A 6,000-nucleotide genomic window follows, 5' to 3' on the forward strand; every position below is an offset into this window, starting at 1 on the left:
TTTAGTCTGTTAGATCTAGAAGTCGTATTTATTAAATCTGGAAGTTTCTAAGGATCTAGAAGTTTCGTTGGATCATTTTTATTGAATTTTTGAATAGAAAAAATAATAACAACCCTGGGAAAATTTGAGCGAGCCAATCAAAAAATTGAAATTTTCTAAAAAAATGAAATAAAAATAAATGACGAGTGAAACATTAGTAAACATTGGAAAAAATTAAATTGTAAAATATAAACTAATGCAAGGCATGCAATCGAAAACATTAGTTCTTGCCTATAAATAGGCAGGACTAATAATAATTAATTATTCAAATAATATTAAAAAATCTAATGACAACTTGTTGGGCTAAAAACACAAATTAAAAACAATATTAATAGCTACCATTAATTAATAATAGAGTTACTAATGAATTCTCCTGCTCTTCCTCGCGATTTTGGCCTGCGTCTACTGCATGCACAGGGTCCCTTTGGCGCTACGTGGTGTTGATGAATAGGTGGTTCCATTTTATGGTGGGGTTTGTAAGCTTTTTGCATCTTGGTTCGTTTGCATCATCATTGGTCGAGACTTTGGTCTAGGGTCAGAGATCGTGGGGTTCCTACGCTAATTTTTACTGGTGGGATTGTTGATCTTGCCCCATGGTGAATCAGGGTTTAGGGTTATCTCAAATTGCCTCTGAGGATTTGGAGAAGGCTGACCCGTTGTCTTTAGCACATGCTAATAGTGGAAATTAGATGAGTAAACCTATAATGGGAGATGGGGTCTCACCTTCAAATGGGATGCCTCAAATTAAAAAAGTAAATGGATATTTGGAAAGATCTAAAGACCGACCGGTTCTAGTTGTTCAACTTGAGCAGATTTCAGAGGATGTTGAATACTAGCAGAATCATGCCCTTATCTGCAAATTTTTGGGCCTTCATCTATCCTTACATGTGTTGGATTCCTGGGCGCATCAAGTTTGGAACCCCGAAGGTGATATGGAGATCATTCTGGCAACGAATAACTACTTCTTGGTTATCTTCTCTTGCATGGCGGATAGGAATAGGGCATTTGAAGGAGGCCCTTACTTCTTTAACTAGGTGGGGCTACACAAACTCAGGATCGTAAGGTAATTTCTTATGCTCGTATTTGTGTTGACGTAGATTTAACTAATCCATTACCAGATTCTATGGAAATATGCTTGGGATCTTTTCCCTAGATCCAACAACTGGATTATGAGACTCTCCCTTTCAGATGTCGAATTTTCCATGAATATGGTCACTTGCTCCGCAAATGTCCTAGATTTAAGCCTGCTACTTTGGATGTCTCTGGATCTCTTAAGGGGGACAAGGGGAAGGCTCCTGCATCTACTGGACCTATAGATAATGAAGGCTTTACTCAGGTTAAAACTCGGAATAAAGGCAAGGGTAAGAAGAGAACCTACAGGAGAGACACAATGATGGTACTTTTAACAAATTTGATGTTCTTGAAGACCTAGTACAGGAGGAAGGTATTCCAGTTGAACTTTCTTTTCGGGATAAGGGTCTGCATGAAGTTCAGGAAGAAGAGGCAAAGAGGGAGGATTAGTTACTATCACTAGAAGATCCTCAAAGTGTACAGATTGATATGGACCTACCTCCTCGGGTTCAAGATACCAGGGAGCCCCAGGGATCACAGGTTATGATGAGTTCAATTAAGGTGGTACTAGAGCCCACTACTCCTAAGGGGGCCTCAAATTTGGCCAAGGGCAGCAAAGCCCATCCTACTTTAGGGTTACAACATAAATCTTTTTAAAAGGGGTCTTTGGAGAAACCGTAAAGGAGTGGCAAAAAGACTGATCAAGAGAGGGTCAAGATTATGGGGGATACTTTGGTTGAGTTTAGGTCTGTGAAACCCATTGATTCCCATTTCACGCACCCCCATAAATGATTGCTTTATCATGGAATGTATGGGGGTTGAACAACATCCCTAGACAAAAGGTTATTCATAGATTAATTGATTCTCAGTTACCTGATGTGGTTTTTATTCAGGAAACGAAGCTTACAGTGGATGGTTTGGTCAATTGTGCTTTGCAAATTTGGCCCCAGGGTAATTGGTAAGGGGTGGGAGCTTGAAACAATTTAGGTGGGGTTGCTTGCTTCTGGAACCCAAGAAAAGTTCTTCCCTTATGGTGGATTTCTAGTCGATCCTCTATCTCTTTGGTTGCATCTTGTTTGGCAACTGGGGAAAGGTGCCTTCTATCTAATATTTATGCTCCTACTAATATTTCAAGAAAGTCAAATCTTTGGGCTCATATTAGCTACATTCGAGCCATGTACCCATTTCTCCCATGGATCTTGGCTGGTGATTTTAACTCCATTACTAGCTTAGATGAAAAACGTGGAGGACTAGCTAGGTTGGACACCTCTGCAAATCTCTTTAGGGATATGATTGACTCCTTGAATCTTATTGATGTGAAGCCAACTAATGGTGTCTTTACATGGAATAATAGGAGGTGTGGTGCTGAGGCTATCACAGAAAGGCTAGATAGATTTTTGGTTTCCTGTTATTGGATGAACAACAGGTTGATCACTAATTCAGAAATTATGGATTGGAGAGGCTCTAATCATTGGCCTATCAAGCTCTCGGTTACTGCTTATGGAGTCACCAAGAACCCTTCTTTTAAATTTCAGTTAATGTAGTTAAGAGATTAGTCTTTGCAGGATCTTATGATGGATTGGTGGTATGAGGGGATGCCTACCCATCGGACGACAATGTTTACTTTTTGCAAGAGGCTTCAACATGTTAAGTACAAGCTTAAGAAGTGGAATAAACGATTTTTTGGAAACCTACAGGCTCAAAGGATAGATGCTCAGGCTAAGTTAGACAACATCACTCGGTTGATTCAGGACCAAGGGAGAACCTTTGATCTAAGTGAAGCGGAGTACTTGGCTCTTAAAGGATTGGAAGAGTGGGAGCTTTGGGAGGAGATCTTCTGGAAGCAAAAATCGCGTATTGACTAGCTTCAAGAGGGGGACAGGAACACTGCATTCTTTCATAACTCGGTCAAGGCTTGGAGACAGGGGAATTCTCTTTCCTCCTTGGTCTCGCCTGAAGGAATTCATCTTTCTTCCAATGTTGATATTTCTAGGGCAGCAGTCAACTATTTTTCAAATCTCTTTTCTAAGGAGGATCTTGATGCTAGGGCTGAGGAGAGGGCAATCTTGGATTGCATTCCTCACCTAGTCTCTATGGAGATGAATGAGGCCCTTTTACGTCCTATTTTTTTATCTAAAGTGGAGAAAGTGGTGTTTAACACGAAAAAAGGTAAGGCTCTAGGCCCTGATGGATTTCTGATTGAGTTATTTCAGGAATTCTGGGAAATTATTAAGTTTGATCTCCTTGAGGTGGTACAAGAGTCTCATAGGAATAAGTAGATGCTCAAGTCCATGAATTCTACTTTTCTAGCTCTCATACCTAAGCAGGAGGGGGCTAATCAATTGGCCCATTTTAGACCTATTGCACTTTGTAATGTTGTCTATAAGATCATCACCAAGCTGATTGTGAAGAGGCTTAAGCCGCTCCTCAGCACTTTGATCTCCCTAGAGCAAGGGGGTTTTTTTGAGGGAAGACAAATTTTGGATGGTGTTGTGGTTGCAATGGAAGCTATTCATTCTATGGCTAATTCAAAGGAGAGGGCTATGTTCATGAAGCTTGACATGCCTAAGGCTTATGATAGGGTGAGCTGGGAATTCTTATAGAATGTTCTCCTGGCATTTGGCTTTGCTGAGGAATGGGTTAATTGGATGTTGAGTTGTGTGACGTCCTCTTCTTTTTTTGTCATTATAAATGGAGAACCATCAGATCTGTTTAGTGCTTCTCGAGGACTTTGGCAAGGGGATCTGTTATCTCCTTATTTATTCATTATCATGGCTGAGGGTCTTGGAAGATTTATTAAATCTCAAGTGGGGCGGGGGGCACTTATTCAAGGTTGGAGTTGGAATGACTCTCTTCCTTCCTATTCTCACCTTCAGTTTGTGGATGATACTGCATTGATGGGCATGGCCAGAGTTAGTGAAGCTATTAATTTCAGGAGACCCTTAGACATTTATCTAAAGGCTTCAGGTTAGTGTATTAATGATGACAAATCTTCCATTTTCTTCTTCAATACCCCTTAGCCTATTCAAAACAGGATTGCTAGGATCCTCAGTTTTCAGATTGGACCTCTTACCCTATTATACCTTGGAGTCCCCTTGGTTTTGGGATCTTAGTATAAAGTGTATTGGCAAGGAATTTTGGATAAATTTCGGAGTAAAGTCAATCATTGGACTTATAGGTGGCTTTCATCTACTGGCAGAGTGATTCTTCTTAAGACTGTGGTGTAGTCTCTCCCTATTTACAGGTGTTGTGTGCAAGTTCCCCCTTCTACCTTTGTAAGAGATTTTGATGCTCTTTCTTGGTAGTTTCTTTGGTCTGGTACCCTTCTCTCATCGAAGTGGAGTTTAGTTAAGTGGGAGTGTGTCTGTAGGCCAAAGTATGCTGGGGGCTTGGGTCTTAGGTCAATGGAACTTGTTGTCACAACTCTTGCTAGTAAGCTGTATTGGAGGTGGTGCAACAATTAGCACTCAGACTGGGCCAAGATTCTTACTCACAAATATTTTCCTGGTGCGGATAGTTCAGATGTGTCACACCTTGCTTTGGTGGGTAAAGGTTCTTGTGTTTGGAATACTGATGCAGGAGCATCTTGCATGGGAAAATTATTGGAAAAACAAAAAAAATGGAAAAAAAATTTAAAAATAAAAATAAAATTTTGGAGAGAGAAAGTGACGAAAATTAGAGGAGAAATAATAAAAAAATAAAAAAGGGGAAAAAGGAGAAAAGAAAGAAAAAGAGGATTTCTATTTTCGAGGTGCATAGGTGGCATAATAGAAAAAAATAAAAAATAAATGGTTGTAATTCCATTTATCGAGGTGTGTGGGTAGAATTCTAGAAAGTTATGAATATTGTAGAAAGTTGTGGATATTGTAGAAGGTTATGGAAGTTGTAGAAGGTTGTGGAGGAATTCTATAAGGTTGTGGATAAGTCATGCATGGGGTGGTAAGTGCCTATTTAAGCAAGGCATATGAGCATTTCTAATCAAGCTCAAGGAGTAGCTTGAGAAGTGGAAGCTCAAGGAGAAGCTTGAGAAGTGGAAGCTTGAGAAGGAGAAGCTCGAAGAGTAGAAGCTTGAGAAATGGAAGCTCAAGGAGAAGCTTGAGAAGTGGAAGCTTGAGAAAGTTGGAAAGTGTGAAAGAGAAGGAGGAAGTGAAGAGTGAGTTTTCCTGAGTCTATGGACAGAGCGCCGAATGTGAGGTAGTTTACAGCAGGATTATGGTGGAGTTGTGAGTGTAGACAGAGCGCCAAATGTGAGGCAGTTTACGCTTGGATCTTGGATAGAGGTTGTGAGAAGAGCTAGTGATTGCGGTTTAGAAACAAGGAGGTTGCTTGGTGGCTTGCAAGCACAAGTTGAGATCTCGGAGGTTTCTACTAGAGTGTGGATCTGGACTAGCTTGGGTTTGGATTGGATCTTGAGAGATCTTGTAGAAATGTTATTGTAATTGCTATTGGACTTTCAAGTATAATAAAATTGTATTCAGATTGTTGCATTCTTGGTTGTGAGTTGGTAAGGGTGGTGTGGCCCTTTGTTAGTGGTATCAGAGAAGTACTTCATCAAGTGGTATGCAGAGCGGCCCTCCATCAAGTGGTATCAGAGCAGGAGTTCCTAAGTGTACAAGTAGATTGCCGAAGAGTGAGGCAGTTTGTACCAGGACCTTGGTTGGGTGAAGTTTATCAGAGCAGGTTTTCCTAAGTGTACAAGCAGATTGCCGAAGAGTGAGGTAGTTTGTACCATGACCTTGGTTGGGAAAAGTTTATCAGAGCTCATGGATTGCAAATCCGTTGTCCTAGACTTGTGATGTGGTTCTTGATTGTTCGTGCGAGGTGGCAGGTTGCGATCTGACTTGCAAACAATTTGGTTGTCACAAGAAGTGTGGGAAGGATTTGTTACAG

Source organism: Cupressus sempervirens, chromosome 4, assembly GCF_028749045.1.
Source record: "Cupressus sempervirens isolate cs-2001-9-10 chromosome 4, ASM2874904v1, whole genome shotgun sequence".
Classification (NCBI taxonomy): domain Eukaryota; kingdom Viridiplantae; phylum Streptophyta; class Pinopsida; order Cupressales; family Cupressaceae; genus Cupressus; species Cupressus sempervirens.